Source organism: Balaenoptera borealis, assembly GCF_965194805.1.
Source record: "Balaenoptera borealis genome assembly, chromosome: 3".
NCBI lineage: Eukaryota > Metazoa > Chordata > Mammalia > Artiodactyla > Balaenopteridae > Balaenoptera > Balaenoptera borealis.
In genome coordinates, this window is record NC_138866.1 from 49,068,441 (window position 1) to 49,090,826 (window position 22,386).

The following is a 22,386-nucleotide window of genomic DNA, read 5'->3' on the forward strand; positions in this document are numbered from 1 at the left end:
AAGATATGGAATATTAGTGCCCTCAGGTATTTTAATACAGGAAATGGGGAAAGTTCTTAACCTAGCATTAAGTATAATTCTGCACTTATTTGAGATCAGTGTAACCTGTTTGTTTTGTAGTCTCTTTTATTCATTTTGCATTGAAAAAGTCTTATTTTTCTAATATATACCTGATATACATTTTCCCATAATAATGGTCAAATTTTGTCCAAAAGATCAGAATTTTGACCTAATGCAAAATGTCTATAATCTGTAAAGTTAAATTTAATATAGTTAATATGTTATAAGTCACAAAATTGTTTATTCTTTGTTTGGTTTTGCCTCATTTGCAATCAGGAAAAATGGCTAACTTTGACAAATGGACATGTTAAAAAAATTAAAACTTCAAAAAAGGAACTATAAACTGAATCAGTGAAATGCTATAAATTAAAGAGTAGGTAACAATGTAAAAACAGAGCTGGAAACCCTTAGGTTAAAATAATATTTAATTCTGAGAAATGATTTCATGACATGTGCTTTACTAGTTAAGGCAAAGTAAACAACTCTGAACAGTCCGTATGGCCCAGATGAGCATTTACCAGTCATTTTTCTTTCCTGTTTGAGTATCTGTCTTTAAGATCTTAAGCAATAAATAAGCATTAGAATATGGATGGTAGATTAGAAAACAGTATTGTATCAATGTTGATTTACTTAAGTCTATAAGTACTGTGTTTATGTAAGAGTATATTCTAAGGAAATACACACTGAAGTATTTAGGGATATGTAACTAATGTATGCAAATTATTCTCAAATGATTCATAACAAAATTACAGAAAGGTATAAACAAATCAATGAAGCAAAATGTTTTAAAAAATAGGTAATGGGTATGCAAGCATTATTTGCATTATTCTTGCAATCTTAAGTTTGAAATTATTTCTAAATAAAGCATTTAAAATGTTACAGATAGAAATTTACTAAGTGTGGTACTAGGCACTTAACTTTACCTTCCTTACCCTCATAGCAATTCTGAAGAGTAGACGGTATTTCAATGGTACAGAAGAGGAAACTGACTAGAAACCATTTATGGCAGCCTATCCGCATGCCTGTGGTCTATTATGAAAAGTTCAGCATAATCAAACATTTTTCCTATTTCCCTGGCATGTAGAAAATGGGGAAACAGGGGAAACTGAGGCAGTTGGCAGAAGAGGTAAATGCCAAAAGGAAGCATTAAGGGGGCACATAAGGAACAGGACAGGCTGTTAAGCAAATGAATCCCACACACACACGCAAATGACAGTCATGAAGCAACACCTAAAGGTCCAGTGGGGGCTCAGGATATCTCTAGTATACACTGCCCCCTCCTCTATCTCTACACCTGATAGCACACAAGTATTTTTCTTGAGGTAAAAGAGACACTTTATCCATGTCTTTTACTCTGTTGCTACCTTAGGAAGAATTTGACAAAGAAACAGAAACCTGTTCTGACTAGTCTACGTAAAAGGGGATTAACTATAAGGAATTATATTTGGTTCATGGAACCAAAGGGCAGGAAATACAGACTTCATGAGGCATTAAAACAAAGACCTTTGGTGCTCTTCCCTACTCTCCCCCTCCTCTCTACTTCTCATCACTTGGTCTCATGTTTTTCATTCTCTGCACCTGTTTGTTGAGGCTGGCGGGGTGGGGGGGGTGGAGTTGTTGTTTGTTTTTCCTGCTTTATCTCACTTTCTTGTTTAAGTGCCAAATGGAGTCCAACAATTACTTCCAAGTCACAATTCCAAATTCTCAAGGAATCTGATTGACCACGCATAGTCTTTCCATAATCCAATCAACTATGGCCAGCAAGGGTCATGGTCTTGGGGTACAAGCTGCAGAGGCCACCACATCACAGAGAATACTGTCACAGATAAGGGGTTGGAGCAGTTAGTGAGGGAAATTTGGACTCAAGATGTGTAGACAGTAGATAAAAATGGCTTTAAAAGGTAGGATCTCAAAGAAAGATTTTCCTCTTTACTCACATTTTTATGGAAGTGTACTGTCTATTCAAAGAGAAACACCATTTTAAAATGCTGCCTGGTGACAAATGTCACTATTACTCCTGTTATCCTATCTTTTGTCCTTGTCCCCTGCCCATACTCCTTTGTCCTGATTCCTACATATTCTCTAGATATCACATATAGAGCTTCATCAAGGTGTCCATCCAAGTCACAGTGGGTATAATAAATGCCACCCATCATATCCTACTTAAGTGGCATAATCCTGCAGTAACTTATTTCAAATACTGCCAGAGAAGGCAAAAGTTAGAGGTCTTTTGAAAAATATAATTAAAGGAGATTTAAATTTTGTATTAAGACCATGAATAAAAGAAATTATATTGAACTTTTTCAAGATACCTTCCCTTACTCTTGAAGAATGGGGTAGGAGCCCCTCCTATGTGCTCGCATGAGCACCCTGCACATTCCCAGGTAAAGCAGATGCCACTGTGTGTAACTGCCTACTGACTTGTCTGATCTCCATTAGACTCATCTTTTAAGACAATGATTGCTGTCTTATCACCATGCTATTCCCAGTTCCCAACTCAATGCCAAAAACAAAACTGTTGGTCAATATTCATTATACAGATGGAAGAGTATGTACATTTCTATTTTGAGTTTGTCATCCTGAAGAAATTTTTCCAAGTAATTTAAGGAAAAATCATCTTTCAGCGTGATAAAAGTTAAGTGCTATATTCCAGCAGTTGAAAGAGTATCCCTTTTGGGCCCATAAATCACAATCTAATAACTCTGACAATAAGTAGTACAAGCTCATGATATTTACTCAGATTAGTGGTTTGTAACAACTGCAACAAAGTAAACGTGACATTTTCTAAAGAAAGAGAACAAAATTCTTGTGGCTCTCTTTTTGGTAGCGGTGCTTGGCTTACATTATCTCATATAATATTGTGATGTTTAGTTTTTGCTATTCAATACATTCCAACATTATCATTTTTTCTGATGGAAGCAAAAACTTGAAAGTTGGTTTATGTTCTGATTTCAGGAAGTGGGGTGAGCCTCTGCCTCTAGGTTTGTGCCTAGATGTGATTCAGATGTCTTCCTACAACAAATTTTCACCCACCTGCTTAAATCTAATAATCCCATGGTACAAGAAGACTAAGTCACTTCCCATCTGCTCCTTATTTCTATTTTCCTGCTCATTATACATGTAGTTAAATTGAAGATAAGGCAAGGACCAGAGCCACTTCAGAACAATCCATTAAAATTTTCTCCCAAAATGATAAGTAACTTTGCATCTTCCTAAATTCAAAGATGATACATATTTTGAAAGAATATTCAGGCATTTAAAAAGAGCACTATAAAAAAGGTAAAGATTACCCAAAATCCTACCACCCAGTGGTAGCCGCTATCAATATTTTGGTGAACTCTCTTCCAGACATAATTTTATGCTTACAGACACACATACACACATTCACACTTACACAATTTTATATAAATGATAGCATACACATATATGTGTATACATATTTACAGACATGTACATATGGTTTCTTCCACAATGGTTTTCCTCCCCCTCCCTCTATGTAAAGAATGCCACATTATTTCCTTTAACTAGTATAAATCTGGCTTCAAGCTCCTCATTCTGATATCAGTGATTGGTCATAATTGAATGGTTCTTCTCCTCTTTAAGTTTGTACAGCAGTCCCATCTCCTGACCTTTAGGCTACTGCCCTCCTTTACCCCCATTTATTGAAGAGTTTAGCACCTGGGTCACTGTCTTCTCAACAAATATTCCTATCATTATCCTTGGTGACTTCAATTTGCACATAAATGACAAGAGCAGAGGAAGTAAAGAGTTTAGGCAGCAAATAAGTTGGGCTGTGAAAGGGAGGAGGGAGAGTAGGTGGTAGAGGGAGATATGGCCTAGAGAAAAGACTGTTGTTTTTCAGATAGGAGATGCTTGAGTTTAAATGCTGTGAGAAGATGCCAGTGGAAAAGGAGGGAATAACAGAAACAATGGTCATGATAAAGTGAAAATCGGGGATGTGTCCAGGGTAGAGGTTTAGTTAGGAGCATGGAATCTAAGCTAGGTAAAGAGGGCAGTGAGGACAGGAGTTGGATATGGGTAAGTGGTTGATATACAGAGGGCCAACTGTAAAGGAGGTGAGCATCTATAGACTTTGGTATCTGAGCAGGGGTGAGGGAGTGTCCTAGAACAAATATCCCATGGAAACTGAGAGATGACTGTATGCTGAGAAGTGATAGAGCCAGTGTTTTGGAGTAAAGACATTTTGAAGTGAGGGTGCTAAAGTAGATGAGTTTGAAAGGTAAAAAGTGATGTATAAAAGACTTCTGAGGTGGTCTACATAATGGTGGTAAAGGGGGTAGAGGAAAAGATCAGGAGAAATGAGATCAAGGATCTGAAAGGCCAAGATTTGGGACTGCTTTCTTGTCAGATGCCTGTCCACATGATTTCACCAAATCTGCTTGCCAATGTCACCATGAATGGTAAAGTTACCCTACTCCAACCTGTACTCCACACAGCCTCAAAAAGTAGTCCTAAAATAAAATTGCATGTCACACTAATGTTTAAAATCTTTCAGTGGCTCCCCATGTCCTCAAGTTCAATCTCTGTTCTTTAATATGACTTAGGGCAGATCATCCAGACAGAAAATCAATAAGAAAACACAGGCCTTAAATGACACATTAGACCAGATGGACTTAATTGATATTTATAGAGCATTCCATCCAAAAGCATCAGAATACTATTTTTTTCAAGTGCATATGGAACATTCTCCAGGACTGATCACACACTGGGCCAAAAAGTGAGCCTCGGTAAATTTAAGAAAATTGAAATCATATCAAGCATCCTTTCTGATCACAATGCTATGAGATTAGAAATCAAGTACAAAGAAAAAACTGTAAAAAACACACACACACACACACACACACACACAGAGGCTAAGCAATATACTACTAAATAACCAATGGATCACTGAAGAAATCAAAGAGTAAATTTAAAAAATACCTAGAGACATATGAAAACGAAAGCAAAACAATCCAAAACCTATGGGATGCAGCAAAAGCAGTTCTAAGAGGGAAGTTTATATCAATACAAGCTTACCTTAGGAAACAAGAAAAATCTCAAACTACCTAACCTTACACCTAAAGCAACTAGAGAAAGAAGAACAAACAAAACCCAAAATTAGTAGAAGGAAAGAAATAATAAAGATCAGACCAGAAATAAATGAAACAGAGATAAAGAAAACAATAGAAAAGATCAGTGAAACTAAAGGCTGGTTCTTTGAAAAGATGAACAAAATTGATAAACCTTTAGCCAAACTCATCAAGAAAAAAAAGGGAGAGGGCTCAAATCAATAAAATTAGAAATGAAAAAGAAGTTACAATGGACACCAAAAAAATACAAAGGATCATAAGAGACTATTACAAGCAACTATATGCCCAAAACTTGGACAACCAGGAAGAAATGGACAAATTCTTAGAAAGGTACAATCTCCCAGGACTGAACCAGGAAGAAATAGAAAATATAAACAGACCAATCTCAAGTACTAAAAATGAAACTGTGATTTAAAAAACCCCAACAAACAAAAGTCCAGGACCAGATGGCTTCACAGGTGAATTCTAGCAAACATTTAAAGAAGACTTAACACCTATCCTTCTGAAACTATTTCAAAAAATTGCAGAGGAAGGAATACTCCCAAACTCATTCTGTGAGGCCACCATCACCTGGATACCAAAACCAGACAGATACCACAAAAAAAAGAAAATCACTGGCCAATATCCCTGATGAACATAGACACAAAAATCCTCAACAAAATACTACCAAACCAAATCCAACAAAACAATAAATGATCATACACCATGATCAAGTGGGGTTTATCCCAGGGATGCAAGGATTTTTCAGTATCCACAAATCAATAAATGTGATACACCACATTAACAAATTGAAGAATAAAAACCATATGATCATCTCAATAGATGCAGAAAAAGCTTTTGACAAAATTCAACACCCTTTTATGATAAAAAACTCTCCAGAAGGTGGGCATAGAGGGAACATACCTCAGCATAGTAAAGGCCAAATATGACAAACCTACAGCTAACATCATACTCAATGGTTAAAAGCTGAAAGCATTTCCTCCAAGATCAGAAACAAGACAAGGATGTCCACTCTCGCCACTTTTATTCAACATAGTTTTGGAAGTCCTAGCCACGGCAATCAGAGAAGAAAAAGAAATAAAAGGAATCCAAATTGGAAAAGAAGAAGTAAAACTGTCACTGTTTGCAGATGACATGATACTATACATAGAAAATCCTAAAGATGCTACCAGAAAAGTACTAGAGCCCATCAATGAATTGGGTAAAGTTGCAGGATACAAAATTAATACACAGAAGTCAGCTGCATTTCTATACACTAGCAATGAAAGATTAGAAACAGAAATTAAAGAAACAATTCCATTTACCATCGCATCAAAAAAAATAAAATACCTAGCAATAAACCTACCTAAGGAGGCGAAAGATCTGTACTATAACTATAGAAAACTATAAGAGGCTGATGAAAGAAATCAAAGATGACACAAACAGTTGGAAAGATATACCATGTTCTTGGATTGGAAGGATAAATATTGTCAAAATGACTATACCGCCCAAGGCAATCTACAAGTTTAATGCAATCCCTATCAAACTGCCAATGGCATTTTGCACAGAACTAGAACGAAAAATTTTAAAATTTGTATGGAAACACAAAAGACCCCGAATAGCCAAAGAACTCTTGAGAAAGAAAAACGGAGCTGGAGGAATCAGGCTCCCTGACTTCAGACTACACTAAAAAGTTACAGTAATCAAAACATTATGGTACTGGCACAAAAATCGAAATATAGATCAATGGAACAGGATAGAAAGCCCAGATATAAACCCATGCACCTATGGTCAATTAACCTATGACAAAGGAGGCAAGAATATACAATGGAGAAAAGACAGTCTCTTCAATAAATGATGCTGGAAAAACTGGAGAGCTACATGTAAAACAATGAAATTAGAACATTCTCTAATACCATACACAAAAATAAACTCAAAATGGATTAAAGACCTAAATGTACGACCGGATACTACAAAACTCTTAGAGGAAAACATAGGCAGAACATTCTTTGGCATAAATCGCAGCAATATCTTTTTTGACCTGTCTCCTAGAGTAATGGAAATAAAAACAAAAATAAACAAATAGGACCTAGTTAAACTCAAAAGCTTTTGCACAGCAAAGGAAACCATAAACAAAACGAAAAGACACACCACAGAACAGGAGAAAATATTTGAAAACTATGTGACTGATGAGGGATTAATCTCCAAAATTCACAAACACCTCATGCAGCTCAATATCAAAAAACAAACAAACAACCCCATCAAAAAATGGGCAGAAGACCCAAACAGACATTTCTCCAAAGAAGACATACAAATGGCCAAGAGGCACATGAAAAGATGCTCAACATCACTAATTATTAGAGAAATGCACATCAAAATTACAATGAGGGGGCTTCCCTCGTGGCGCAGTGGTTGGGAGTCTGCCTGCCAATGCAGGGGACTACGGGTTCGAGCCCTGGTCTGGGAAGATCCCACATGCCGCGGAGCAACTAGGCCCGTGAGCCACAATTGCTGAGCCTGCGCGTCTGGAGCCTGTGCTACGCAGCAAGAGAGGCTGTGACAGTGAGAGGCCCGTGCACCACGATGAAGAGTGGCCCCCACTTGCCACAACTAGAGAAAGCCCTTGCACAGAAACGAAGACCCAACACAGCCATAAAAAAAAAAAAAAATTACAATGAGATATCACTTCACACCAATCAGAATGGCCATCATTAAAAAGTCTACAAACAAAAAATGCTGGAGAGGGTGTGGAGAAAAATGGAACCCTCCTACACTGTTGGTGGGAATGTAAATTGGTACAGCCACCATGGAGAACAGTATGGAGTTTCCTTAAAGAACTAAAAATAGAGTTATCATATGATCCAGCAATCCCACTCCTGGGCAGAGCCAGGATGTGAATCGAAGCAGACTGATCCTGGAGCCCTGGAGACTTAACTGAAAATAGAGGCACAGTCAGGTGACCCGGCACATGCCTTCCCCTCTGGTCCTCAGTTTTCCCATCATCCTTTTTTTTTTGGCCACACCTTGCGGCATGTGGAACTTCATTGACCAGGGATTGAACCCACATCCCCTGCAGTGGAAGCTCAGATTCTTAACCACTGGAACACCAGGGAAGCCCTCCCCGCTTCTGGGCCTATATTTGGACAAAGCCATGGTTTGAAAGGATACATGAACCCCAGTGTTCACTGAAGCACTGCTTACAATATCCAAGACACAAAAGCAACCTAAATGTACATTGACAGAAGAATGGATAAAGAAGATATGGTACAGGAAATTCCCTGGCAGTCCAGTGGTTAGGACTCCATGCTCTCACTGCCAAGGGCCCAGGTTCAATCCCTTAGTTCAATCAGGAAACTAAGATCCCACAAGCCGTGATTTGTGGCCAAAAAGAAGATGATGAAGAAGAAGAAGGAGAAGGAGAAGAAGATGTGGTACATATATACAATGGAATATTACTCAGACATTAAAAAGAATGAGATAATGCCATTTGCAGCAACATGGATGGACCTAGAGATTGTCATACTGAGTGAAGTAAGTCAGACAAAGACAAATGTCATATGATATTGTTTATATGTGGAATCTTAAAAAAAATGATAAGAATGAAATTATTTACAAGACAGAAACAGACTCACAGATTTAGAAAACAAACATGTTTACCAAAGGTAGGGGGAAAGGGAAAGGTAGAGGGGAGGATACATTGGGAGCTTGGGACTGACATATACACAGTACTATATTTAAAATAGATAACCAACAAGAACCTACTGTATAGCACAGGGAACTCTGCCTAATATACTGCAATAACCTAAATGGGAAACGAATTTGAAAAAGAATAGATATATGTATATGTATAACTGAATCACTTTGCTGTACACCTGAAACTAACACAACATTGTAAATCAACTATACTCCAATATAAAATTTTAAAAATTTTAAAGATAAAAGAAAAGACAGAGTGGCAGATAGGACTGAAAAAACAAGAGCATACAATATGTTGCCTAAAGGAGACCCACTTTAGGTCAAAGGACACACATAGATTGAAAGTGAGGGAATGGAAAAAGATATTTCATGCAAACAGAAATGACAAGAAAGTGGGCGTTGCAATACTCATATCAGACAAAATAGACTTTAAAACAAAGGCCATAAAGAAAGATAAAGAAGGACACTCTATAATGATAAAAGGATCAATACAAGAAGAGGATTTTACACTCATCAACATATATGCACCTAATACAGAAGCACCCAAACACATAAAATACTAACAGACGTAAAGGGAGAAATTGACAGGAATACAATAATAGTAGGAGACTTTAACACCCCACTCACATCAATGGACAGATCATCTAGACAGAAAATTGATAAGGCAACAGAGATCCTAAATGATAAAATAGAACAGTTAGACTTAATTGATATTTTCAGGACATCACATCCAAGAAAAGCAGAATACACATTCCTTTCAAGTGCACATAGAACATTTTCTAGGATTGACCACATACTAGGACAAAAAAACAAGCGTCAAATAATTTAAGAGTATAGAAGTTATCTCAAGCACCTCTTATGACTACAACAGCATGAAACTAGAAACCAGCCGCAGAAAAAGAAATGAGAAAAAAATGATTACATGGAGACTGAACAACATGCTACTAAAAAACCAATAAGCCAACAATGAAATCAAACAGGAAATTTAAAAATACCTTGAGACAAATGACAGTGAAAACACAACCATACAAATCAATGAGATGCAGCAAAAGCTGTTCTTAGATGGAAGTTCATAGCAATACAGGCCTTCCTAAAAAAAAATACAAACAAGAAAAATTGCAAAAAACAATCTAACCTACCACTTAAAAGAATTAGAAAAAGAAGAAAAAACAAAACCTAAAGTCAGCAGAAGGAAGGAAATAATAAAGATCAGAGAGGAAATAAATAGAGATTTTTTAAAATAGAAAAAAAAAATCAATAAAACCAAGAGCTGGTTCTCTGAAAGGGTAAACAAAATTCACAAACTTCTGGCCACATTCACCAAGAAGAAAAGAAAGAGAACCCAAATAAAATAAGAAGTGAAAAAGGAGACATAACAAGCAATACCACAGAAATACAAAAAACCATAAGGGAATACTATGAACAATTATATGCCAACAAATTCAAAAATCTAGAAGAAATGGACAAGTTTCTAGAAACATACAGCCCACCAAAACTGAATCAAGAAGAAATAGATAATTTGAACAGACTGATCACTAGAAATGAAATAGAATCTGTAATGTAAAAAAACTCCCTACAAACAAAAGTCCAGGACCAGATGTCCTCAAAGGCGAATTCTACCAAACATATGAAGAAGAACTTATACTGAGTCTTCTCAGACTCTTCCAAAAGACTGAAGAGGAGGGAACACTCCCAAAGACCTTCTATGAAGCCATCATCACCCCAATACCAAAATCAGATAAAGACACCACCAAAAAAGAAAATTACAGGACAGTATCTTTGATGAATACAGATGCAAAAATTCTCAACAAAATATTAGCAAACTGAATCCAACAACACATAAAATAGATCATACACTACGACCAAGTGGGATTCATTCCAAGTTCACAAGGATGGTTCAACATATGCGAATCAATCAATGTGATACACCACATTAACAAAAGAACACACAAAAACCACATGATCATCTCAGTAGATGCAGAAAAACATTTGACAAAGTTCAATATCCATTCATGATAAAAACTCTTACCAAAGTGGGTATAGAGGAAACATATCTCAACATAATAAAAGTTACTTATGACAAACCCACAGCCAATATAATTCTCAGTGGTGAACAGCTGAAAGCCTTCCACTAAAATCTGGAACAAGACAAGGATGCCCACTCTCACCTCTTCTATTCAACATAGTATTGGAAGTCCTAGCCACAGCAATCAGACAAGAAAAAGAAATAAAAGGTATCCAAATTGGAAGTGAACATGTAAAATTGTCATTACATGCAGATGACATGATACTATATATATAGAAAACCCTAAAGACTCCACACAAAAACTAGTAGAACAGATAAACGAATTCAGCAAGGAAACAGGATACAAGATTAACATACAGATATCGGTTGCATTTCTTTACACTAACAATGAAATATCAGAAAGGGAATGTGCAAAAATCGTACCTTTAAAAATCACACCCCAAAGAATAAAATACTTAGGAATAAACCTGATGAAGGAGGTGAAAGACTTAAACTTTGAGAACTATAAAACATTAATAAAGGAAATTGAACACAATTCAAAGAAATGGAAAGATAGCCCATGCTCTTAGATTGGAAGTATTAATACTGTTAAAATGGCCATACTACCCAAAGCAATCTACAGATCTAATGCAATCCCTATCAAATTATCCATGACATTTTTCACAGAACTAGCACAAATAATCCTAAAATTTATAGGGAACCATAAAAGACCCACAATGGACAAACAATCCTGAAGAGAAAAGAACAAAGCAGGAGGGCTTCCCTGGTGGTGCAGAGGATAAGAATCTGCCTGCCAATGCAGGGGACACAGGTTCATTCCCTGGTCCAGGAAGATCCCACATGCCACGGAGCAACTAAGCCTGTGTGCCACAACTACTGAGCCTGCGCTCTAGAGCCCGCGAGCCACAACTATTGAAGCCTGTGCACCTAGAGCCCGTGCTCCGCAACAAGAGAAGCCACCGCAATGAGAAGCCCATGCATCACAACGAGGAGTAGCCCCCACTCGCTGCAACTAGAGAAAGCCTGCGCACAGCAACAAAGACCCAGCACAGCCAAAAATAAATAAATAAAAATGTTAAAAATAAAAATAAAAAAAGAACAAAGCAGGAGGCATAACCCTCCCAGACTTCAGACAATACTATAAAGCTACAGTAATCAAAAGAGCATGGTATTGGGACTTCCCTGGTGGTCCAGTGGTTAGGACTCTGTGCTTCCACTGCAGGGGGCACAGGTTCGATCCCTGGTTGGGGAAGTAAGATCCTGCAAGACATGTGGCCACTTGGCATGGCCAAAACAAACAAACAAACAAAAAACAAGAAACAGAAGACAGCACTGTATTGGCACAAAAACACACATACGGATCAATGGAACAGAATAGAGAACCCAGAAATAAACCCACACATATGGTCAATTAATCTTCAACAAAGAAGACAAGAATATACTATGGGAAAGAGTCTCTTCAGCAAGTGGTGTTTGGAAAGTTGGACAGCCACATGTAAATCAATGAAGTTAGAACACACCCTCTCACCATACAGAAAAATAAACTCAAAATGATTTAAAGGCTTAAACATAACACATGACACCATAAAACTCCTAGAAGAGATCATAGGCAAAATATTCTCTGACATAAATTGTACCAACGTTTTCTTAGGTCAGACCTCCCAAGGCAATAGAAATAAAAACAAAAATAAACAAATGGGACCTAATCAAAGTTACAAGCTTTTGCACAGCAAAGGAAACCATACACAAAAGGAAAAGACAGTCGACAGAATGAGAGAAAATATTTGCAAATGATGAGACCGACAAGGGATTAATTTCCAAAATAGACAAACAACTCATACAACTCAACAGCAAAAAAAAACAAACAACCCAGTCGAAAAATGGGCAGAAGACCTAAATAGACATTTCTCCAAAGAAGACATACAAATGGCCAATAGGCACATGAAAAGATGCTCGACGTCACTAATTATTAGAGAAATGCAAATCAAAACTACAATAAGGTACTACCTCACTCCAGTCAGAATGGCCAGCATTAAAAAGTCTACAAATAACAAATGCTAGAGAAGGTGTGGAGAAAAGGCAACACTCCTACAATATTGGTGGGAATGTAAGTTGGTGAGGCCAGTATGGAGGTTCCTCAGAAAACCAAAAATAGAATTAACATATGATCCAACAATCCCACTCCTGAACATATATCAAGACAAAACTATAATTTAAAAAAATACATGCACCTCAGTGTTCATAGCAGCACTATTCACAATAGCCAAGACATGGAAGCAACCTAAATGTCCATCGATAGGTGAATGGATAAAGAAGATATGGTATGTGTGTGTGTGTGTGCATATATATATATATATATATATATACACATAAAAATTATATATATATAAAACAGAATATATATGAAATATATATATTATATATATAAATTTATATTTGTAAAATATATAAAATGGAATAGCCATAAAAAAGGACAAAATAATGCGATTTGCAGCATTACTGGATGCAACTGGAGATCAACATACTAAGTGAAGTCATTAAGAGAAAGACAAATACCATATGATATCATTTATATGTGTCATCTAAAATATGATACAAATGAACCTGTCTATAAAACAGAAGCAGACACATGGACATAGAGAACAGACTTGTGGTTGCCCAGGGGGAGGGGGTTGGGAGAGGGATGGAGTAGGAGGTTGGGGTTAGCAGATGTAAGCTATTATGCATAGAATGGATAAACAAGGTCCTACTATATAGCACAGACAACTATATTCAATATCATATAATAAACCATAATGGAACAGAATATTTTAAAAAAGAATCTATATATATGTGTATAACTAAATCACTTTGTACAACAGAAATTAACACAACATTGTAAATTATACTTCAATTAAAAAAAAATAACAGAAGTATAAAACCAACCAGAAAACAAGTAACAAAATGGCAGTAAGCACATACCTCTCAATAATGACTTTAAATGTCAATGGACTAAATGCTCCAATCAAAAGACATAGGGTGGCTGATTGGATAAAAAAATAAGTCCCACCTATATGCTGCTTAGAAGAGACTCACATCAGAGCTTGATGACACACACAGATTGAAAGTGAAAGAATAGAAAAAGAAATTTCATGCAAATGGAAACGACAAGAAAGCTGGGTAGCAATACTCATATCAAAGTAGACTTTAAAATAAAGTCTATAACAAAAGACAAAGAAGGACATTATGTCCTGAGAAAGGGATCAATACAAGAGGGTATAACATTCATTAACATATATGCACCTAAAACAGGAGCACATTAATATATAAAGCAAATATTAACAGACATGAAGAGATAAGTTGACAATAATAATGCAACAATAGTAGGAGACCTTTAACACCCCACTTACATCAATGGACAGATCTTCTAGATGGAAAAATCAGTAAATACTGGCATTAAATGACACATTAGATCAAATGTACTTAATAAATATACACAGGACATTCCACCCCAAAACAACAGAATACATATTCTTTTCAGGTGAAAAGGAATGTTCTCCAGGTCAAATCACATGCTAGGCTACAAAACAAGTCTCAACAAATTTAAAAGGATAGAAATTATATCAAGCATTTTTTTCTGACCACAACAGTTATAAAACTAGAAATCAATTGCAGAAAGAAAAATGGGAAAAGAAACATGTGAATGCTAAACAACATGCTACTAAAAAAAAAAAAAAAAAAAAAAGGTCAATGAAGAAATCAAAGGAGAAAACAGAAAATACCTTTAGACAAATGAAAAGCGAAACACATTCCAAAATCTATGGAATGTGGCAAAAGCAATTCTAAGAAGGATGTTTGTAACAATACAGGCCTTCCTCAAGAAACCAGAAAAATCTCAAATAAAAAATCTCACCTCCCACCTAAAGGAATTAGAAAAATAACAAAGACCAAAGTCACCAGAAGGAAGAAATAATGAAGATCAGAGATGAAATACAATAAAGAACAAAAAACAATTTAAAAGATCAATGAAACCAAGGGCTGATTTTTGAAAAGATAAAAACAATTGATCAACCTTTCGGCTCACCAAGAAAAAAAGATAAAGAACCCAAATAAACAAAATAAGAAATGAAAGAGGAGAAACAACAAAAAATACCACAGAGATACAAAAAATCATAAGAGAATACCATGAACAGTTATGTGCCAACAAATTCTAACAACCTAGAAGAAATGAACAATTTCTGGAAACATGTAACTTTCCAACAGTGAATCAAGAAGAAATAGACAATTTGAACAGACCGATCACTAGTAGTAAAACTGAATTTGTAATTAAAAAAATAAAAATAAAAACCTCCCAGAAAACAAAAGTCCAAGTCTGGAGAGCTTCACAGGGAAATTCTACCAAACATAAAGTAGAACAAATACCTAGCCTTCTCAAACTATTCCAAAAAAACTGAAGAGAACAAAACACTCCCAAATTCATTCTATGAGGCCACCAGTACCCTGATACCAAAACCAGACAAAGACACCACACACACACACACACACACACACACACACACACACACACACACACACAGAAAAAAAAAGAAAGAAAAGAAAAGAGAAGAAAAGAAAATGACAGGCCAGTATCTTTGATGAATATAGATGCAAAAAGCCTCAACAAAAAATTAGCATACTGGGGCTTCCCTGGTGGCGCAGTGGTTGGGAATCTGCCTGTCAATGCAGGGGACACGGGTTTGAGCCCTGGTCTGGGAGGATCCCACATGCCGTGGAGCAACTGGGCCCGTGAGCCACAATCACTGAACCTGTGCGTCTGGAGCCTGCGCTCCGCAACAAGAGAGGCCGCGATAGTGAGAGGCCCGCGCACCGCGATGAAGAGTGGCCCCCGCTTGCCACAACTAGAGAAAGCCCTCGCAGAGAAACAAAGACCCAACACAGCCATAAATAAATAAAAATAAATAAATAAAATTTTTTAAAAAATTAGCAAACTGAATCTAACAATATATGAAAAGGATCATACACCATGATAAAATTAGATTTATTCCAGGAGCTCCAGGATGGTTCAATATTTGCAAATCAATCCAAGTGATACACTACAGTAACAAAAGTAAGGACTAAAAAATAATCACATGATTACCTCAATAGATGCAGAAAAAGTACTTGACAATATTCAACATCGATTCATTATAAAAACTCTCACCAAAGTGGGTATAGAGGAAACATATCTCAACATAATAAAGGTCATTTATGATAAATCCACAGCTCACATCATACTCAACAGTGAAAAGCTGAAAGCATTTCCTCTAAGTTCAGAAACCGGAAAAGGATGCCAACTCTCACCATTTCTATTTAACAAAGTATTGGAAGCCCTAGCCACAGCAATCAGATAAGAGAAAATAGAGAAATAAAAGGCATCTAAATTGGAAGGGAAGAGGTAAAACTGTCACTATTTGCAGATGATATACTTCCCACAGAAAACCTTAAAATCGCCATCAAAAAACTATTCCAACTAATAACTGAATTCAGCAAAGTTGCAGGATACAAGATTAATCTAGATACCTGTTATTTTTCTATACACAAATAATGAACTATCAGAAAGAGAAAGTTTAAAAATATCCCATTTAAAATTGCATCAAAAGAATAAACTTAACCAAGGAGGTAAAAGACCTATACTCTGAAAATTATAAAACACTCACAAAGGAAATTGAAGATGATACAAAGAAATGGAAAGATACCCTGTGCTCTTAGATTGGAAGAATTAATGTTGTTAAAATTGCCATACTACCCCAAGTCATCTATAGATATAATGCAATCCTTATCAAAATATAACATTTTCACAGAACTAGAAAAGTTATTTCGAACAAATAATCCTAGATTTATACGGTAGAACAAGAGACCCAGAATTGCTAAAACAATCTTAAGAAAAAAGAACATAGCTGGAGATATCACTCTCCCAGACCTCAGACTATACTGCAAAGCTACAGTAATCAAAATAGCATGGAAATAAGGAAACACAAGCTTTAAATGACACATTAAACAAGATGAACATAACTGATATTTATAGGACATTCCATCGAAAAACAATACACTTTATTCTCAAGTGCTCATGAAACATTCTCCAGGATAGATCATATCCTGGGTCACAAATCAAGCCTTGGTAAATTTAAGAAAATTGAAATTGTATGAAGTATCTTTTCCGACCACAACGCTATGAGACTAGATATCAATTACAGGAAAAAATCAGTACAAAATACAAACACATGGAGGCTAAACAATACACTACTAAATAACCAAGGGATCACTGAAGAAATCGAAGAGGAAATCAAAAAATACCTAGAAACAAATGACAATGAAAACACGATGACCCAAAACCTATGGGATGCAGCAAAAGCAGTTCTAAGAGGGAAGTTTAAAGCAATACAATCCTACCTCAAGAAACAAGAAACATCTCAAATAAACAACCTAACCTTACACCTAAAGCAATTAGAGAAAGAAGAACAAAAAAACCCCAAAGTTAGCAGAAGGAAAGAAATCATAAAGATCAGATCAGAAATAAATGACACACAAATGAAGGAAAGAAGCACAAGGATCTATAAAACTAAAAGCTGTTTCTTTGAGAAGATAAACAAAATTGATAAACCATTAGCCAGACTCATCAAGAAAAAAAGGGAGAACACTCAAATCAATAGAATTAGAAGTACAAAAGGAGAAGTAACAACTGACACTGCAGACATACAAAGAATCAAGAGGGATTACTACAAGCAACTATATGCCAATAAAATGGACAACCCGGAAGAAAGGGACAAATTCTTAGAAAAGCACAACTTTCTGAGACTGAACCAGGAAGAAATAGAAAATATAAATAGACCAATCACAAGCACTGAATTTGACACTGTGATTAAAAATCTTCCAACAAACAAAAGCCCAGGACCAGATGGCTTTACAGGTGAATTCTATCAAACATTTAGAGAAGAGCTAACACCTATTCTTCTCACTCTTCCAAAATATAGCAGAGGGAGGAACACTCCCAAACTCATTCTATGAGGCCACCATCACCCTGATACCAAAACCAGACAAAGATGTCACAAAGAAAGAAAACTACAGGCCAATATCACTGATGAATATAGATGCAAAAATCCTCAACAAAATACTCGCAAACAGAATCCAACAGCACATTAAAAGGATCATACACCATGATCAAGTGGGGTTTATTCCAGAAATGAAAGGATTCTTCAATATATGCAAATCAACCAATGTGATACACCATATTAACAAACTGAAGGAGAAAAACCATATGATCATCTCAATAGATGCAGAAAAATCTTTTGACAACATTCAACACCAATTTATGATAAAAACCCTCCAGAAAGTAGGCATAGAGGGAATTTACCTCAATATAATAAAGGCCATAGATGACAAACCCACAGTCAACATCATTCTCAATGGTGAAAAACTGAAACCATTTCTACTAAGATCAGGAACAAGACAAGGTTGTCCACTCTCACCACTATTATTCAACATAGTTTTGGAAGTTTTAGCCACAGCAATCAGAGAAGAAAAAGAAATAAAAGGAATCCAAATCGGAAAAGAAGAAGTAAAGCTGTCACTGTTTGCAGATGACATGATACTATACATAGAGAATCCTAAAGATGCTACCAGAAAACTACTAAAGCTAATCAATGAATTTGTTAAAGTTGTAGGATACAAAATTAATGCACAGAAATCTCTTGCATTCCTATACACTAATGATAAAAACTCTGAAAGAGAAATTAAGGGAACACTCCCATTTACCATTGCAACAAACTGAATAAAATACCTAGGAATAAACCTACCTAAGGAGACAAAAGACCTGTATGCAGAAAACTATAAGACACTGATGAAAGAAATTAAACATGATACAAACAGATGGAGAAATATACCATGTTCTTGGGGTGAAGGAATCTACATTGTGAAAATGACTATACTACCCAAAGCAATCTACAGATTCAATGCAATCCCTATCAAACTACCAATGGCATTTTTCACAGAACTAGGACAAAAAATTGCACAATTTGTATGGAAACACAAAAGACTCTGAATAGCCAAAGCAATCTTGAGAAAGAAAAACGGAGCTGCAGAAATCAGGAGCCCGGACTTCAGACTATACTACAAAGCTACAGTAATCAAGACAGTATGGTACTGGCACAAAAACAGAAATATAGATCAATGGAACAGGAAAGAAAGCCCAGAGATAAACCCATGCACATATGGTCACCTTATTTTTGATAAAGGGGGCAAGAATATACAACGGAGAAAAGACAGCCTCTTCAATAAGTGGTGCTGGGAAAACTGGACAGCTACACATAAAAGAATGAAATTAGAACACTCCCTAACACCATACACAAAAATAAACTCAGAATGGATTAAAGACCTAAATGTAAGGCCAGACACTATCAAACTCTTAGAGGAAAACATAGGCAGAACACTGTATGACATAAATCACAGCAAGATCCTTTTTGACCCACCTCCTAGAGAAATTGAAATAAAAATAGAAATAAACAAATAGGACCTAATGAAACTTAAAAGCTTTTGCACAGCAAAGGAAACCATAAACAAGACAAAAAGACAACCCTCAGAATGGGAGAAAATATTTGCAAATGAAGCAACTGACAAAGGATTAATCTCCAAAATATACAAGCAGCTCATGCAGCTCAATATCAAAAAAACAAACAACCTAATCTGAAAATGGGCAGAAGACCTAAACAGACATTTCTCCAAAGAAGATATACAGATTGCCAACAAACACATGAAAGGATGCTCAACATCACTAATCATTAGAGAAATGCAAAATCAAAACTACAATGAGGTATCACCTCACACCGTTCAGAATGGCCATCATCAAAAAATCTACAAACAATAAATGCTGGAGAGGGCGTGGAGAAAAGAGAACCCTCTTGCACTGTTGGTGGGAATGTAAATTGATAGAGCCACTATGGAGAACAGTATGGAGGTTCCTTAAAAAACTAAAAATAGAACTACCATACGACCTAGCAATCCCACTACTGGGCATATACCCTGAGAAAACCATAATTCAAAAAGAGTCATGTACCACAATGTTAATTGTAGCTCTATTTACAATAGCCCGGACATGGAAGCAACTTAAGTGTCCACTGACAGATGAATGGATAAAGAAGATGTGGCACATATACACAATGGAATATTACTCACCCACAAAAAGAAACGAAATTGGGTTATTTGTAGTGAGGTGGGTGGACCTAGAGTCTGTCATACAGAGGGAAGTAAGTCAGAAAGAGAAAAACAAATACCATATGCTAACACATAAATATGGAATCTAAAAAAAAGGTTCTGAAGAACCTAGGACCTAGGGGCAGGACAGGAATAAAGACGCAGATGTAGAGAATGGACTTGAGGACACGGGGAGGGCGAAGTGTAAGCTATGATGAAGTGAGAGAGTGGCATGGACATATATACACTATCAAATGTAAAATAGATAGCTAGTGGGAAGCAACTGCATAACACAGGGAAATCAGCTCGGTGCTTTGTGACCACCTAGAGGGGTGGGATAGGGAGTGTGGGAGGGAGACACAAGAGGGAGGAGATATGGGGATGAATGTATATGTATAGCTGATTCACTTTGTTATACAGCAGAAACTAACACAACATTGTAAAGCAAGTATACTCCAATAAAGATGTTAAAAAAAAAAGAAAAAAAAATCAGAAAAACAAACAGCCCAATCCAAAAATGGGCAGAAGACAAAATAGACACTTCTCCAAAGAAGACATACAGATTGCCAACAAACACATGAAAGGATACTCAACATCACTAATCATTAGAGAAATGCAAATCAAAACTACAATGAGGTATCACCTCACACCAGTCAGAATGGCCAGCATCAAAAAGTCTACCAACAATAAATGCTGGAGAGGGTGTGGAGAAAAGGGAACCCTCCTACAATGTTGGTGGGAATGTAAATTGATACAGCCACTATGGAGAACAGTATGGAGGTTCCTTAAAAAACTAAAAATAGAACTACCATATGACCCAGCAATCCCACTACTGAGCGTATACCTTGAAAACCATAATTCAAAAAGAGTCATGTACCACAATGTTCATTGCAGCTCTATTTACAATAGCCAGGACATGGAAGCAAGCTAAGTGTCCATCGACAGATGAATGGATAAAGAAGATGTGGCACATATATACAATGGAATAGTACTCGGGCATAAAAAGAAATGAAATTGAGTTATTTGTAGTGAGGTGGATGGACCTAGAGTCTGTCATACAGAGGGAAGTAAGTCAGAAAGAGAAAAACAAATAGCATATGGTAACACATAAATATGGAATCTAAAAAAAAAAAAAAAAAAGGTTCTGAAGAACCTAGGGGCAGGACAGGAATAAAGACGCAGATGTAGAGAATGGACTTGAGGACACAGGGAGGGGGAAGGGTAAGCTGGGACGAAGTGAGAGATTGGCATGGACATATATACACTACCAAATGTAAAATAGATAGCCAGTGGGAAGCAGCTGCATGCACAGGGAGATCATCTCGGTGCTTTGTGACCACTTAAAGGGGTGGGATAGGGAGTGTGGGAGGGAGATGCAAGAGGGAGGGGATATGGGGTTATATGTATACATATAGATGATTTACTTTGTTATACAGCAGAAACTAACACAATATTATAAAACAATTATACTCCAATAAAGATGTTAAAAATATAAGTAAATAAATAAAAAATTTTTTAAAAAACAAAACAACAAATCAGACCTAATTAAACTTAAAAGCTTTTGCATAGCAAAGGAAACCAACAAAACAAAAAGACAACCCACAGAATGGCAGAAAAAATTTGCAAACAATGTGACCAACAAGGGCTTAATATCCAAAATATATAAACAGCTCATACAACTCAATATCAAAAAAACAAACAACCCAATAAAAAAATGCACAGAAGGGCTTCCCTGGTGGCACAGTGGTTAAGAATCTGCCTGCCAATGCAGGGGAGACAGGTTTGAGCCCTGGTCCAAGAAGATCCCACATGCCGCGGAGCAACTAAGCCCATGAGCCACAACTACTGAGCCTGCGTTCTAGAGCCCGCAAGCCACAACTACTGAGCCCGCGTGCCTAGAGCCCATGCTCTGCAACAAGAGAAGCCACCACAATGAGAAGCTCATGCACCTCAACGAAGAGAAGCCCCCACTCGCTGCAACTAGAGAAAGCCCGCATGCAGCAACAAAGACCCAATGCAGCCAAAAATAAATAAATAAAATAAATACATTTTTTAAAGAAATTATTTTTAAAAAATGGGCAGAAGAACCAAATAAACATTTCTCCAAAGGAGACACACAGATAGCTAACAGGCACATGAAAACATACTCAACATGGCTAATTACCAGAGAAATGCAAAACTACAATGAGGTATCACGTCATAGCTGTCAGAATGGATATGGTCAAAAAGACCACAAATAACTCCCAGGTATATTTCCAGAAAAAAGGAAAACGCTTATTTGAAAAGATACATGCATGCTAGTGTTCACAGCAACAGTATTTACAATAGCCA

At 36.5% G+C, this 22,386-nt stretch overlaps 1 long non-coding RNA gene across 1 annotated transcript in view; it reads right to left on the reverse strand.

Annotated features, from left to right (window-relative positions):
• Positions 1 to 2,645: 2,645 nt before the first annotated feature.
• The window catches only part of LOC309625410, a 33,650-nt gene continuing 13,909 nt past the window's right edge, over positions 2,646 to 22,386 (reverse strand). Inside the window, exons 2-3 of the long non-coding RNA XR_014242506.1 lie at positions 6,707 to 9,915; positions 2,646 to 6,675 (exon numbers count right to left, since the gene is read on the reverse strand). This is a non-coding gene — a long non-coding RNA (uncharacterized lncRNA). The remainder of the gene's footprint in view (positions 6,676 to 6,706; positions 9,916 to 22,386) is intronic.